We start from the raw sequence: 16,966 nt of genomic DNA, 5'->3' as shown, positions 1-16,966 counted from the left end.
AGTGCTGGGATTAAAGGCATGCGCCACCATCACCCGGCCTGGTTTTTGTTTTCTTGTTTGTGTTTTTTGAGACAGGGTTACACTGTGTAGCCCTGACTATCCTGGAACTCATTCTGCAGACCAGGCTGGCCTTGAACTCACAGAGATCTGCCTGTCTCTGCCTCCATAGTGCTGGGATTAAAGGCATGCACCACCACTGCCTGGCAGAAAATAGAACTATTAAAGAGACTAATTTCCTTTTCAGATTCTATTACTTTTCATGTGTGTGAATGTTTATCCTGTGACCACAGGAAGTCAGAGCAGGTATTGGATCCCCTGAAACTGGAGTTACATATGGCTGTGAGCCACCATGTGGGTGCCGGGAATTGAATCCAGGTCCTCTGTAAGAACAACCAGTGCTCTGAACCACTGCACCATCGTCCAGGTCCCCTTAAAAAAATAACCCCAGTGCAGGTATTTCTCCTAAACAATGACAACCACCAGCACCACCTCTCTAGGAAGCAAACACAGAAAGAGAAGGCTGCTGTGAACACTGACTCATGTAAGGACAGAGAACCAAAACCCTCCAGAGCCGTGATGCTGCTGGGAACCAGATTAGCGTGTTAAGTCACAGGAGGAGTTTCAGTTGTTTCTTTAAATACTCCTTAAGATGCAGCGTACTTTGTGTCTCATTTGGAGATTGCAATCTGTTAGGTGTGAGGTTAGGTCTGAGGAAGTGGTGATTTTTTATTTGTCTATTTCATGTGTATTAGTGTTTGGCCTGCATGAATGTATGGGCATCATGTCTATCCAGTGCCCAAGCCAAGAGACCAGAAGAGGGTATTGGATCCCCTAGGACTAGAGTTACTGAGGGTTGTGAGCCAGTCTTCCCCTCACACTGCTGACCTTAGCTTTTACAGTTGGTGATTTGTTGCCATGGCAGCCTCATCTTATTAAGCATGCCATCAGGTATGGGTGCTGGGAACGAAACCCAGTCCCCTGCAAAACAGCGCATGTTCTTAATCACCGAACTGTCTCTCCAGCCCAACGGAATCAGGTTTTCTTTAAAATACTTCCCAGCAGGCTCTGGGACCCACTGATACACTCTTCTACTCTGAGGTACTAATTTAAGGTTCAGAGAATATGAGCCGGGGACATGGAGCCCCGACTCTGCCTCATTCAGAAAACAGGAAGGGAGATTCTCAGGGCAGAGGCAGCACACGCAGCCTCAAAAGTTGTTGGCTCATTGCTTTTTGCTCTGTTTGCTTGTCGCTAACCAGGCTGGTGTCAAACAGGAAGCCCACAGGCACATCTTTCCTTTCTGGTACACAGTGTCCCTTGAATTAGGTATTACACATGGGGCTGTAGAGTAAAGCCCTCCATAGCGGTGAAAACCCAAGTGTTCGTCTGACCCCAGCAATGTGAACCCCACCTGGGAATGTGCTAGAAAGGCAAATTCACAGCCCTACCCTATACCGGCTGGATCTGAAGCTGGTCAGCCCAAAGCCTGTATTTCCAAACTACCCTGGCACCCTGGTGACCACACAGCCGAAGAACTACTGTCTACGGTTCATAGCCCAATTGTTCCTTAACACGGCTCACCCTGGCTTTTGCAGTTGGTGACTCACTAGCCTGGAAGCCCGAGTTTATTAAGCAAGCCATCTGGTTTGCTTTGGAGTGCTTATTCAAAACCTGAGCTGTCCTTAGGATCTTTTCTTGGAATACTACACCAGGTGGAAAACACACAAATTCCTGCCCAGCACCTGCCCTGGGCGAGGCTTTGGGCTGGGAACGCTTAGTTGCTGTTTTGCTCTCCCAGTCATCCTGCTGGGTAGACACTGTGATCTGTCTGACAGGTTCGGTCCCCGGGGGTGGTAGAGGCTGAACATGGTCTTCACCTACAGACTTCTCACCCAGTCATGGCTCTGCGTTTGGCTATCTGTTGTCTTCCTAGCACAGTGGCTCCCAAACTTTAGGCAGCACCAGGGAGTCCCTAGAGAGCTCGTCATCAGTGCAGACTCTCTAGGTCTCCCTGGAAGGGATGGATCCTCATTCAGAAGCCCAGGTGGGGCTCGGAGCTTGGGGTCTTCATCAAAGTCCCAGAAGGATCTTCCCTTGGTCATCAGACCGTACTAGGGAATGTATGTCTGGAGCTGTCGCCTCCCCTAGCTGGTTGGAACAGACCATACATCCTCTATGCTCCTGGAGGTCTTGCGGTACTCGGAGGTCTTGTGGTACTCGGAGGTCTTGGGTGCTGATGGGGAAAACTAGCAGAAGAAATAGGAAGGCAAATGGGTGGCATTTTGTAGCGAAGCAAAGTCTCAGGCACCTGGATGCTTCTGTGGCTTGGCTGTCTCTTCAAGGCTGCCAGCCTGTTGTGTTGGTTTTGAGCAACTTCTGATCATTTCTGTTACTTCCCCCCCAGTTTTGTAACCTTTCCTATGGCAACGTTGTCCTTGTGTGTGTGGGGAGTTCAGATGTGAGCAACTTCCTGCGAACTGCAGTTAACATCTATGGAATAGTGAATTGCTTCAGCTTTGAGGTCAGAAAGGGGTTTCATGTACTCAATGATAAGAGCCCTTATTTTTCAGATGGGATTGACATAGTGAGTCATTTGGCAGCCCAGTGGGGCACTAAATGACTTGGCACCACTGTGAAGGAGGACAGTAAGACACGCTCTGAAAACAGACTTCAGGTGTGGTGCCTGGCGTCCTTTGTGAGTTCATGTGTCTATCCTTTTCTTACTACAATAAATACCCCAGGCAGTTCTAGGGACATGCCCAATCCTTAAAGTGCTTACTGAGCAGACATAAGGACCTAAATTCAAGCCCCGGAACCTCATACAAAAGCCAGATGTGTTGCTGGGCATGGTGGAATAGGCCTTTAATTCCAGCACTTGGAGGCAGAGGTAAGCAGATGTCTTGAGTTTGAGGCCAGCCTGGTCTACAGCGTGAATTCGAGGACAGCCAGGGCTGTTTTACAGAGAAACCCTGTTTCAAAACAAAACAAACAAACAAACAACCAAGCCAGGTGCTGTGTGGTGTGCGTAATAATCCCAGCACCGAGGAAATAAAGACGGGGTTTGCTGGCCACCCAGCCGAGTCAAACCTGTAAGTGGTCAGTCAGTGAGAGACACCATCTCATCTAAAAACGAAGAAGAAACAAGATGCTGAGGAAATGACTCAGTGGGTAAAGGTGCCTGCTGCCAAGCCTGACCACCTGAGTTTAATCCCTGAGCCCTACACGGTAGAAGAAGAGAACCAACTCTCTAAAGCTCTCCTCTTCTGATGTGGGAGTGTCATATATCAATCTTTTGATTTCATTGGTTAAGAAATAAAGAAACTGCCTAGGCCCCTTGATAGGCCAACCCTTATGTGGGTGGAGTAAACAGAACAGGATGCTGGGAGAAAGAAGCTGAGTCAGGGAGTCACCATGGTTCCCCCACTCCAGGCAGATACAGGTTAAGATCATTCCTGGTAAGCCGGCTCGTGGGCTACATAAAATAATAGAAATGGATTAGATCAATATGTAAGAGCTAGCCAATAAGAGGCTGGAACTAATGGGTCAGGCAGTAATTAAAAAAATACAGTTTCCGTGTAATTATTTCGGGCTATAAAGCTAGCCATACAGGCGGCCGGGTGCCTGGGACGCAGCTCCGCCGCTCTTATTTCAACACTCTTCCTCTACGTGGGGGCTGTGGTGTGGGCAACCACACAGACACCTGCACACACATGCATACAAAATAGATAAATGGAAATGCAGTAAGCTGAAAAACCTAGGTGCACAACTCTTGATAAGCAGCACACACGCGCGTGTGCATACACACACACACACACACACACACACACACACACTCCTTCAGAGCTCTCACGGTGGGCAAAAGATAATCTGTATGAAAATAGAGTTGGCACTAGTCTTTGTAGAGGAGAGTGGTTAATGTTATTGAACTATTAAAATTTCTTAAAAGATTTATTTATTTGTAATGAGTGTGTGCCTGCATGTATGTCCATGTACCATGTGTGTGCAGTGCCTTCAGAGGCCAGAAAAGGGTGGTGGAGCCCCTGGAATTGGAGTTACGGATGGTTGTGAATCACCATGTGGGTGCTGGGAACTGAACCCAGGTCCTTGCAAGGGCAGCCAGTGAGGGCTTTTAATCATTAGAGCACTTTGCCTACTTCTTGCTAAGAATGCTTCTTCAGCCAAAGTTAGAGTGCCTCCCACTGGGCACAGCTGGAGCCACAGATATCATACACACAGAATTATGGAAACACTGTCTCTAGTCTTCAGCGGCTTTTCAAAACAGTACCCGGCATTGGTTTTATACTGTAAACCAATGATAAGATCCAGGCCAGAGACCCAGTTTCTTGGGTTGTAGGCCTTTTAGGGCCTTAACTCTGATGGTCTCTGACAAACTGGGAGAGTTGGTCACCATGTCGGCAACCTCCTGACCCACAGGTGACGGTAAGGAAATCAGCCTCCAGGGTTCTGTTCACTCACCCAGATGATTGGTATAGCGAAACTTGCCAGCCTGCTGCAGTCAAGACTTCTGGGCCATATGTCAGTGCCCTTTTCCTTCTGTGCCACACACTGCTCAGTCTCCTTCGCTGTTTGGTGTCCCCATGCCTCATCAGTAAGGAACAGCACACTGGAAGATGCCAGAACTTGTTCTAAAAGGCACATTGATGACTGTGTTGAGGGACAGCTGGCTGATTGACAGCCTGGGTGGGGCAGGCAAAATGAAGTACAAACTAATAAAAGACGCGAAAAGCAATACAGTCAGCAGGACCATTTATTAACGAGGCAAATTAGCTTTTGTGGCAATGGCTGTTACTAATCATATACCCCAGGCCAAACAGCTTTTTAAAAAAGAGCACTGTTTCTTTACTTGTGTAAGTATGTGTACGCGCGTGCATGCTGTCTCTTTTGTGCCACAGCGCATGCATGAAAAAGTTGATTTTCTTCTTCCTTCATGTGGTTTCCGGGGATCAAACTCAGGTCTCAGTCCTGGCGCCCATACCCAGTGAGCCATCTTGCTGTCCCCACAAACAGGTTTAAGTACTTTAGAGGCATTGTGTAATCTGGTCCTTCTAACGTAATCCTGTTTCTTTTCTGGTTTCACAAAGGGGCCAGCGGGGCAGAAAGGTGGGGTGATTTTCTCGAGGCTCAACCGCTGGAGTGGTTTGCACAGTCCTTCCCCAGAGTCCAGGGCCTTAGTGTCCTATGTCAGTGTGGCCAGTTCAGAATGTCTATTCTGATGTCCTGGATCACTCAAGAAAAACAACCACATTTTATCTGCATTAATTAATTTTTAAATCAAGGTTACATAAAATGTTGTTCTAGAAGGCTTATTAGTATTACTATTAGTATATTATATTATATTATTTGTTTATTTAATTTTTCAAGACAGGGTTTCTCTGTAGCTTTGGAGCCTGTCCTGGAACTAGCTCTGTAGACCAGGCTGGCCTCGAACTCACAGAGATCCGCCTGCCTCTACCTCCCACCTGGCTATTATTTGTTTTTTTGGTTTTTTTTTGAGACAGGGTTTCTCTGTGTAACAGCCTTGACTGTCCTGGAACTCTCTCTGTAGACCAGGCTGGCCTCGAACTCACAGAGATCTACCTGCCTCTGTCTCCTGAGTGCTGGGATTAAAGCCAGGCAAGACTTATTATTAAACAAAACAAAAGCAAAAACAAAACAAAAACCCAGCAGGCTCTCCACCCTGAGCCCTTTCCAGCTCCCTTGTCACTCAGCTTGCTGACTTTGCTGGTCCTCTCACGTCTAGGCTCTAAATGACACACATATTTCCTTGGCCATTTTTTTTTTTTCATGTTTAGGTGTTGTCTCTTGACACTCGATTGTGGAATAAGAGTGGTTAGTTCATTTTCCCCAACACCTCTCCCACACATATGCAACTTCAGTCCCTTTCCACCCCACAGACGGTAGAGGTTTCGGCTTGGTTTTATATTGAAACAGGGTTTCTCAATGTGTAGCCTGGCCTGGGACTGGCTTTGCAGGCCAGACTGGCCATGAAATCCTTCTGCCACTACAGACTTGTCCTACCGTGCTTTTTTTCCTTTTGCTGGTTTCTTCTAGGAGTTTTACATTTTCAGGCTTCTCCTTTAAGGCTTTATTCCAGATTCGGCCACTGGTTGGGACAATGGACTTTGCACATTAGACCATGGCCCAGTTCGTCCATAATTTCGACAGGAAGGCCCTGGAGCTGGTAAACGCTGCTGTGATTTAATCCAAGTCTGGACTGACCACATTTTGGCACTGGTTTCAACAACCCCTGCTGAGCTCCCTATAGCTTATTCAGAGCATGAAAAAGAAATGATCCAAAGTGCTAAATCTGGCAGCTTCAGACAGCTCATAGGTAAGGGAGCTATGCTGAACGTTTTGGTGGGCACTGAGGTACGAATGTGGTTTTATATTGGGGAGAGAATTGGCAAACATGGCATCAAAGATGATGATACTGGAAGACAAAACTTTAACATCTGATTTATTTGAGTTCTTATTTGAATGCTGTGGACCATGTACAATGAGACTGTTAGAATAAAATAAGAGCTGTCGGGAGGAAGAAAAGACTGTTGTTGCATTGAGTTGACGTTTGTGTAGGATATCTTGTTTTACTCTTGTGCCTGTGATAGCCAGTTTACACCCATGAGTCTCTAATCTGTTTCCATTATGTGTTCTTGGCTCTATCATTGAAAACTAAGTAACCAGCTGGGCATCTGATCCCAGCCCTCAGGAGGCAGAGGCAGGCAGATCTCTGTGAATCTGAGGCCAGCCTGGTCTACAGAATGAGTTTCAGGACAGCAAGGCCTACACAGAGAAACTCTGTCTCAAAAAAAAAAAAAAAACAAAATAAGAAAATTAAGTAACCATTTGTGTGAGTTTATTTCTAAATTCTCTGTTCTGCACCACTAGTGTGTTTGTTTTCATGGCAGTACCTTACTGTTTTGATTACTGTAGTTTTGTAATAGTTTGGAATTAGGAATCCCATTTTTTGAGACAGGGTCTTACTGTGCAGCTTGGGCCAGGCTGGAACTTGTTCAGTCCTCTTACCTCAGGCTCTGAGTACTGTGATCATAAATGTGCATCACCATGTTTCATTTCCATCTTCCTGTTCGGGTGATTCCATAGGAGTGTGTGTGTGTGTGTGTGTGTGTGTGTGTGTGTGTGTGTGTGTGAACATGTATGTATATGTGTGCGCATGAATATGCATGTGTGTATGTGGTGTGTGTATGTGCAGGAGCATTGTGTAATCTTTAATCTTTAGTATTCTCTGTAGATAGGTTCATATTGCCAGCAAAGAGCTATTTAACTTATTAGCATTTTTGGTACTGGGGCTTGAACTCAGCATGAGTTCCTCGGCCCCCTCTGTCATTTCTTTCTTTCTTTTTTTTAAGATTTATCTATATATCTATTATGTATATAGTGTTCTGACACCAGATCTCATTATAGATTGTGAGCTAGCATGTGATTGCTGGGAACTGAACTCAGGACCCCTGGAAGAGTAGCCAGTGTTCTTAACCTCTGAGCCATCTCTCCAGCCCCCTTCTGTTGTTCTTATTGGGATGTTCTAGTTCCTCTCTTGTACCTGGTTGCTCCAGCTGTGACCTTTAGGACCATGCTGAAGGCAGTGATGAGCGTGAGCATCTGTCTTGGCCTTAGTCTGAGGAAGGCTTTCAGCATCTCAGCAGTGACAAGGATGTAGGCTGTGACATGGGGAATTCCCCTATACCTGATTTGTTGAGAACTTTTGTCATCAAAAGGTTGATCTTTTTCAAATATCTTTAAAAATGATTTATGTATTTTTATTTTATGTGCACCTATATGTGTATGAGGGTGTCAGATTTCCCCGGAACTGGGGTTACAGACAGTTGTGAGCTGCCATGTGGATGCTGGGAATTGAACCCAGGTCCTTTGAAAGAGCAGCCACTGCTCTTAACCACTTACTGAACCATCTCTCCAACCCCTTAAAGTTTTTGTTTTGTTGTCAAATATCTTGATGATCTTGTTGTCTTTGTCTATTTTGTTAATGTGTATGTCATATTTATTTATTGGGAGCTAGAGAGATGGCTCAGGGGTTAAGAGCACTTGCTGCTCTTGTAGAGGACCTGGGTTCACTTTGTATTGGGACACTCAAAACCATTTGTAATTCCAGTTCTAGGAGATCTAACACCTCCTCAGGCACCTGCCCACGCATAAAGACAAAAAGACACACATATACAACAAAATAAAAATTTTAAATAATTTATTTGTTTTGGTCTTATGTATAAACACCCATACTACTGTTGCAGAGGACCCTGATTCAGTTCCCAGGACCTACACAACAGCTCCCACCTCTGCAAGAGCGATGGGTGCTCTGAGCTGCAGGGTCTTCTCTCCAGCCCCCTTTCACGGGCTTTATGGAGGAGAGTTCTGGCCTCTCCTTTGTCTTGCGGAAAGAACAGTTTGCGTATTATGAGGGGCTTGGGTCAGAGGTGTGGCCACATTTGCAGCCAGAACACCAAATAAGTGTTTTGTCACGGTCATCCAGACCAGATTTTTTTTTTTTTTTAATGGAATAGGGACGAGACTAGGGAAGATGTGGCCAATGGGAAATGCGAGAGGAGAGGGCGGGAGGAGCTGTAGTTACTGAAGTTCCTGAAGACTCCGGGAGGGGAAAGGCCGGACTGGAGCAACTGAGAGCAAGGTAGGCACACTGATGATGACTTGGGGGTGCTAGTGGGTGTCTGGGTGCGGGCGGAGCAGGTGGAGCTCCTTCTCTGGCCAGTCACTTGCATGTGCTCTTCCCTGCTGTCTGTTTGGGTCAAGCTTTGCCTTTGTAGAGAAATCACAGTAAGAAACCACATGTGCCTTCATGATGGAGGCAAAGTAAGAGTGGAGGCACTGCCCCCAAAGCCCAGCACAGTTAACAGTCTGCTTGCTCTGTGTGAGAGAGCCAGCCGGATTGACCCCGGGGAAATCACTTGACTGCTTCGCCCAGCCATATGACCAGCAGCTGAGACGCATTAGCCGGATTGTGGCTTTCTGTGGAGAAGCCTGGCTTCAAAATCGGGTAGGGTAGACTGCTTTCCAAGAGACTCTTTGGGAACGTGTCCCTAAGTAGGCTGTTTTAGCCTTTGCCAGTTCTCTTTGTTGTGACATTAGACAAAAAGTGACCTTGTAGACGAGGAGGTGTGATCCCAAGTTGTCAGTTGTTGTGCCTTGGCAACTCCAGGCTAAAGGTTTAGAAAAACACACCAGGTTCTCCTCTCCTGCCTCAGGTATGGTTTGCGTCTGTTCTTGTTTTTTCTTAGAGTGGTTCCTAGGTCTGCCGAGCCAATTTCTAGCTAATGAAATGGTTAATTGTGTTAGGTTTGAAAGTGCAGCCCCCGTCTCAGAGCGTGGAGCGGGGAAGCACTGAGTAATGGAAATGGTCTCTTACATCAATCTTTCCACTTTGGGGCAGTTTGGTGCTGGTGGCTCTCCAACTTGTCAATGTCTTCGTTTCAAGGGAGAATCCATTCCTGCCCTCTGTCCATGCCTCTCCATGTTGTCTTCCTTCCGTGCCTGTTGGAGACCAAACTTCCTCTGTGTGTATGTGTTCCGGTACTGCTGAGTGTGGAGAGTGGTGGGCAACCTCAGATACCCTCCTCTGTGGCTTCCACCTTTTCTTTTGTTGGGTTGTTTGTTTTTTGGGCAAGGTATCTCTGTGCAATGCTGGCTGTTCTGTAGACCAGGCTGGCCTTGAACTCACAGAGATTCGCCTGCCTCTGCCTCCCAGTGCTGGGATTAAAGGCATGCGCCACCACCACCTGGCTTTCATTTTCTGTATCGAGACAAGGTTTCCCTTGGAGCCCGTGGCTCTCTGTTTGGCAATGCTGGCTGACCTGCAAACCTGGTCTCTGCTTCCACAGTGCTGGGATTACAGCGGTCTACTCCCATGCCCACTTTTTATATGAGTTCTGGGGTTGGCACTCGGGTCCTCAAGTTTGAGGTGGCAATCCATCTCATCACCTGAGATTCCTCTTTCTCAGAAAGACAATGGCTATATTGGTTTTGGGCCCGTTCTTTGAATCTCTTTTAACCCCTGACTGCATTCATTAAAAGTTCTATCTATGAAAAAGGTTCCATCCTGAGATACTGCAACTTAGCACTTGCATGTGAAAATTATGTGTTGAGAAGTTCCATAATATCACCCTTTGAAGGTCTGCCTTCCCAGGACTGGAGAGGCGGCTCAGTGGTTAAGAGCACTGGCTGCTTTTGGAGAGGACCCTTATGTCTGATCCACAAGTTGCAGGTAGAGAGAGCGAGCCCAGGACTGGGCCTGGAGTGGGCTCTTGATACCTCCGCGCCCACACTCAGTGATACACCTCCTCCAACAAGACCACGCCTCCTGATCCTTCCTAAATAGTCTGCCAAGTGGGAACCAGACATTCCAATATGAGCCTCTGGGGATCATTCAGACCACCACAAAGTGCTTAGCTGGGCTATACCACAAACAATACAAAAGGCGTCTTACATCCCTGCAAGTTTGGTGTCGTGCAGGCCCGTAGTTACTAATTACAAGGCAGTAGAGTTAGAAACCAACAATAACAGCAAGCTAGTGTCTCCCAGGCCGGAGGAAAATGAATGGGTGGTGGTGCAGCTCCTCTGTGCTTCTGCAGAAGTGAACTCAAGGCACGCCCATTCGGTAAACAGATGCCGATAGACACGCAAACAGTCAGTTCTTAGAACCCACATCTACAGAGGAAAGGTGGAGCAGAGTAGAGTCTGCCAAGACTGCGGTCAGAAGTGTATTTGATCAGACCTCGTCCTCTAGGTAAGCTTATTTTCAATTCTTTGGATTCATTTATTAAAGACTATGATATTCGGGTGTAATTGAATATGTATTGTAAATTTACGAGTGGAGAGAAAAACCTAGAAGGCAGATTTAGTGATCCCTAATGACAAAGACTTGGAATTCTAATGTCCCACCCATGCCTCTATGAAAGGAAATCCTGCCCTGCGTTAATGGTTATACAGAGCTGTGTTACCATCCCTTGGACCTCTCCTGGAAAAGTAGAATCAAGTGTCCAGGGTCCTTTATTTGTGTCCTCGGGTGTCACAGAGAAAAGCCGGATTGTGTCCACCTCCGTGCATACTGAATACCTTGAACCTTCCTTATGTGGTAGTGGCCACCGTTATCAGACCTGCTTGTTGTTCGCTTTTGAGACAGGGTCTCACTATGCCTCTTGGTCTGGCCTGGAACTTACTCAGTAAACCAGGCTGTTCTGGAATCTCCTGAGTTCTGGGATTAAAGATATGCTCCACCATGCCTTACCTATCAAAGCTAGGGTTTTTATATGTATGGATTTTTTTCACATATATGTACACGTCTGGTGCCGTTAGAAGCCAGAAAAGGATGTCAGATCCCCGGAAACTGGTCTTACAGATGGGTGTGAGTCATTTTTTCCACATTTGTTTCTATCTCTGTGGAAACTGGAAATCAAACCTAGGTCTTCTGCAAGAGCAGCAAGTGCTCTAAGCCCCTGAGCCACCTCTCCAGCCCCAGGGCTCTTTTTAATGATGCTACTCAGAATCTTTTCACATGATTGAGAACCTAATAGTTTTTTTAAAAAAGAATGCTATGCCGGGCGGTGGTGGCTCACGCCTGTAATCCCAGTACTCGGGAGGCAGAGGCAGGCGGATCTCTGTGAGTTCGAGACCAGCCTGGTCTACAAAGGGAGTTCCAGGACAGGACAGGCTCCAAAACCACAGAGAAACCCTGTCTCGAAAAACAAAACAAAAAAAAACAAAAAAAAAAACAAAGAATTCTATTTTAGTGGCTTTAGACATCAGATAATAGGTTGATTTTCTGAGCCTATTACACTGTTTTTTTTTTTTTTTAATCTTTTTAAAGAACTGGGTTGAGCCCACTGGTGGTGGCACATGCCTTTGATCCCAGCACTTGGGAGACAGAAGCAGGCAGATCTCTGAGTTCAAGGCCAGCCTGGCCAAGCGAGTGAGCAAGTTCCAAGACAGCCAGGGCTACACAGAGAAGCCGTATCTTGGGGGAGGTGGGGGAAGAACTGGGTTGGTGCATGGTAGAAATTTTTACAGGCATGATGGGGTAAACTTGTGATAGGTGCACCCCCTGTCTTCTCTGTTTTGTCATGGGCCGGTGGTAGTGCCCAGTTTTAATGCCAGCACTTGGGAGGCAGAGACAGGTGGATCTCTGTGAGTCAGTTATGTCATGGTGAACCCGAACCAGGGACCAAGTTTTATGGGAACTTACTGAGAAGGGTCAAATATGCAGAAGCTTGCACGGCCTCTTACTGCGTTTCCAAAAGGAAGCACACGTGTTGGTTGGTTGGCTGCTGATGTCAGCTTTGGGGGAGAAAATCTGCAAAGGTGGGACAAGAGAGCCAAAAGATGAAGAAGACAGCTGATGAGCCCATGGCGTGCGTGATGTTGGCTGTTAAAATGCTACGTGTGTTGGGGGCAGGGGCATATGTGTGACTCAACAAATGAAAGCCAGCTGGAAATGTTGAGTGCTTTGAGCAGCCACCCAGGACCTAAAGAGCCCGTTACCATGGCTACAGAACAGCTCTGTTTGATGTGCTTGATTAGGGTGTGAGGGAGGCCGGCGCGTAGTGAAGCTGTGTCTGGTCCCCCAGAGCAGCCTTTGTGAGCATCTCTGTGCCAAGCCAGGGGTGCAGCTTGACCTTCAGGGTGGGGTGCTGGGGTAGGAGTGCTGCATGCGGGAACTCGGCACAGAAAAGTTATGTTTTTGTACCTTACGTTAAAGAAGCCAGATTGATTACAGCATACTGGAAACACCACTCCTTTGTAAAACCCAGTGAAAATAACGCCCTGGTGGATAAATGAATGGGTACAGAAAGAACAGGGTGTTAAAATACTCAGAACCCAATTTTCTCTATGGATGAGAAAATGTAGAACCCTCATCTCTTTCTTAAAAAGTCAACTCTGAGTGAGATCCTGTATCAACTCGGGGTTGTTTGCATAACTGCTTTCATCACATGAATAGACATATAATTCACATTTTTCTCGGAATAAGAGAGCATCATTGCCCCTTCATAGAGTGAAGGGTTGCTTCTTGTTCTGGTGCCTTTCCCAAGCGGGTGGCTCACGTAAGTCCATGTTCCAAGAGAACCAGACTCCCCACTTGGGCTTCTGAAAGGCGTTGGTGTTATACAGTGTTGGAGACTCTCTTTCCACCCTTGGGTCCTTCAATGCCCTCTGTTCTATGGTACCATCCAGTCTGGCTGCTGTGGCAGAAGCACTGTCTCTACAGTGGCCTAGGAGCTGGTAATGTCTGGCATAATTAATAACCCCTACATTTTGTAGCTGCAGAGCCTGTGACTCGCACATGGACTTGTAGGTAGCCTATCTTCCAGGAGGCGTCAGTTGTTCCCCTAGTTCCATGCTTGGAGAGTGTTTTCTCTCACATCTTTGAGGAATGTCATTTCTTAGTGTCATTCTCTAGTTTGGGTGGGAAGCACCCATCTTACAGTCTAAGATGGGGTCCACGCCCTGAGCTGCCTGGAGCGATGAAGCTCTGACTGAGTTGACCCACACTCAACCACTTCACTGCTCGCTTTACCCAGGAGGGTGTGGTGTTTGTCGCCCTGTAGAAGATCCTGGCTCCTGGCCTGTTCTTCACCATCTCCCTTGGACCCACAAGAGAGCAGCCACCCACTGGGAGTGGACTTGGCACATTCTTCATTTTTATCAAATTCCTGGAGACAGCTGAGCTTCAGGGTGTCATGCCCAGCTGTGAGCTGACATTCTAAGACAATGCCACATGGCTGTGTGCATTGTGAGGCTCCCTCCACATTATTTAAGCTATTACTCAGGAAGACAATCAACCACGCCTGTACTCTACACACAGAAAGCTGTGTCCTCCCTCCCACTAGAGTGTATGTAAAGCGAAAGATACTTGTCTTAAACGGTTAGTACTACACACCCAGCATTCTGGGAAATTCCCTTAATCCCTGTGACCCCTCAAAGAGGCTTTGACAGTAAGTATAGAAAGTCCTCTCGAGGAAGCAAATGAATGGTCCACACTGGGGGAAAAAAACAACAACAACAACAAAAAAAACCCTACCATTTCCTCTGAGCCATGAAAACTGGTCCTCTAGATCTACTCAGGAAAGGTCTAATGGCCCCTCCTCTGTCGCTTGGCTGCTCCTGTTACCACTTCCCGTTCTTCGGGGTCAACTGGGAAGGGATGGTAACAGTTTAGTGTTTGGTGGACACTGGAACTGACAGCACATAAGTTTTCTTCAAGCTGCTGCTTTCCCCCGACTTCGTGTCTTTCTGAACATTCAGGTACAGACTGAATTAATAGTAAGAATGGGTTTTAGGACTGAGACTATAGCCCCAGCAGTCGAGGACTTACTTAACATGTACAAGGTCCCAATTTGATGCCCAACACCACTAAAGAAAACAAAAGGTTTTTTTTAATTGCCATCTGGGCACGGTGGTACTCACCTTTAATTGTAGCACTCAGAAGACATAACAGGGAGTCTCAGTGAGTTCGGGGCCACACTGATATATGTAGCAAGATCTGTGTCAGCCAGGGCTACACAGTGGGACCCTCTCTCTCTAAACAGCAGCAACCAAACCTGCACTGATTGCCAGGACATGGGCAAGATGGCTTACTGGGTAAAGATACTGCTGCCAAGCACGATGGCTTGAATTGGTCCCTGGAACCCGTGTGGTGGAAGGAGAGAAGTAACTTCTGCATAGTTTCCCCTTTGACCTCTACACATGCCCCATTCCCATAAAATAAACAGAAAAATAACAAAAACTTCTATACTGCTAATAAGTTGCAATGATTGAACACTTGAACCAATCACTTGGCTGAAATTGTCCTGTGAGCTCCCCTAGTCTATAAGTCATGTTTCTGAGCTTAGGAGGCCGTTAGGACAGTTGGCTTTACCTGTCGATTTGACACAACCTAATGCCACTTGGGCAGAGAGTCTCAGGAAGGGATGATGAAGATGGGGTGGCCTGTGGTCTAAGCTGGATTGTCTTGATCACCTTAGTGATAGCCGTTAAAGCATCCCTCGGGGCTGAGCCCTGCGCTGCAGAGGAGTGGAGGAAGAGCTGACCGCCAAGCGTGTGTGCATGCATTCATCCCCTCTGCTCTTGACTGTGGGTATGGTGTGCCCAGCTGCTTCCCGTCGCTGTCATGGTCACTTTCTGAAATGATGGCCTGCTATCTGGAATGTGAGCAAAAACGTACATGCATATATGTGTGTGAGCAATAATACTTAATGAGAAAAAGGGACCAAGGAGGGGCTTGTGGGAGGGCTTGGAGGGAGGAAAAGGAAGGGAGAAATGAAATAGTTATAAAATAATCTCAAAAATTTAGAAAAAAGGTAAAAAAAACAAGCTAAGTTTGCCTGTTTGTCGGTTTATTTCAGAGGCAGAATGGCTGTTGTCTCGTTTTACAGCCTAAGGGATGAGGCTCCTTTAAGACCAGGCTATGGGAAGCAGAAGTAGGAAGAAGAGTTAGAATTTGGAGCCAGGCAAACAGACTCTACGGGGAAGGCACTCTCTCTTATGTTGTCAATCTGTGCAGATGTAAGGACGATAAATAGATAAAAATAGCCACGTCTGGTGCTGTCTGTGGTGTCTGGCAGCTGCTCAGCAGTGCATCCCTCTTTTGATTGAATTTTCTGAGACCGGCTTGCTATGTGGCCCAGTAATCCTCCTGATTCAGCTTCCTAAGTCTTGGGGTTACAGGCGTGGTCTCCTTTCACCTCTCCCTTTGTTTTGAACTGAAACCAATTTCCTTTTTCACTCTCTGGAAAACAAGTGTTTAGTATTTTTGTTTATTTTGTTTTTGGTATTTGGGTACTAGGAATTAAACCTAGGGCCTCACCACTAGTCAGGTGCTCTACCCCTCACCCCCATAGTCTCAGGGTCTTTTTCTTTATTTATTTTGAGGTGAGGTCTCACTAAACTGCCCAGGCTGGCCTGTCCTTTCTGTCTTCCTCGTGCCTTAGCCTCTGGAATAGCTTCAACTCCAGGCCCCGCCTTTTTTTTTTTTTTTTTTTAAATAAGGAAGCTCTTCGTCTTGCAGGCACTTATCTCACTGTGGTTGGTGTTGAGGAAATGGGTGTTCTTTGCTTTCTATTGTTAGTCTGATGAGAATGAGGGTGGGGAGCACTTTGAAAAATATTTGTGTAAGGAGGAGAGAGGAGGCTCCGAGTGGAAAGTGTCCTGCTCTCTCTGGAGCCGCCTGGAGCTTTCTGACCCTGCTGGGGCGCCGAAACAGTCCTTCCTCCGGGACTTGGATCTGGGGCCCGAGGTTCCAGAGATCTTAGCAGATCCTTAGCTTGCTTACCTGATAGTCACCGGCTGTTAGGTCGCACAGAGGTGTGGGACAGCTGGTAAAGGTCTGCCCAGCCTGAGATAACCTAGTTAATGGGCTGGTTAACTTTTGTCGACCAGACACAAGCTAGAGACTTTTGGGAAGTAGGAACCTCAGCCGAGAAAATTCCTCCACCAGGCTGACCTGGGGGCCAAGCCTGTGATGAATTGTCCTGATTGGTGATTAAAGTGGGAAGGGCCAACTCACTGTTACCCACGGGCTGCTGGTCCAGGGTGAATAAAAAGGCAGACTGAGCAGTCTCAGAGCCCATAAACAGTACTACCCCATGGTATCTGCTTTGGTTCCTGCCATGACCTCCTTTCACAGGAGGGGCAGGGGTGGGGAGGGGGGAACACACGACTCTGGACTGTAAGCTGAAATAAAGCCTCTCCTCCCCCATCTTCTGGTCACTGTATTTATGACAGCAGTAGAAACCTAGCTAGGACAGGCATCCCAACTGCCTACCTTCATTGAGGGAATTGAGGGAGACTGAATTAGTCAGCCTCGCAGAATTGTGTGTGTATGCACATGTGAAAACCAGAGACTGGCGTCAGGTGCCCTCCATCACTCTCCAACTTATTTTTTTCTTTTTCTTTTCTTTTTTTTTTTTTT

The 16,966-nt window shown here is 46.9% G+C and overlaps 1 protein-coding gene and 1 pseudogene across 1 annotated transcript in view; both read left to right on the top strand.

Moving 5' to 3' along the window:
* Positions 1–16,966, top strand: part of Rab27a (RAB27A, member RAS oncogene family) — a 55,581-nt gene that overhangs the window by 11,038 nt on the left and 27,577 nt on the right. The window lies entirely within an intron of this gene.
* LOC113456069 lies at positions 6,146–6,477 on the top strand (annotated as a pseudogene).

Source organism: Microtus ochrogaster, chromosome 5 (genome assembly GCF_000317375.1).
Source record: "Microtus ochrogaster isolate Prairie Vole_2 chromosome 5, MicOch1.0, whole genome shotgun sequence".
Lineage (NCBI taxonomy): Eukaryota > Metazoa > Chordata > Mammalia > Rodentia > Cricetidae > Microtus > Microtus ochrogaster.
Note: the sequence above shows the minus strand (reverse complement) of the source record. Positions and strands in the feature narration are given on the sequence as shown.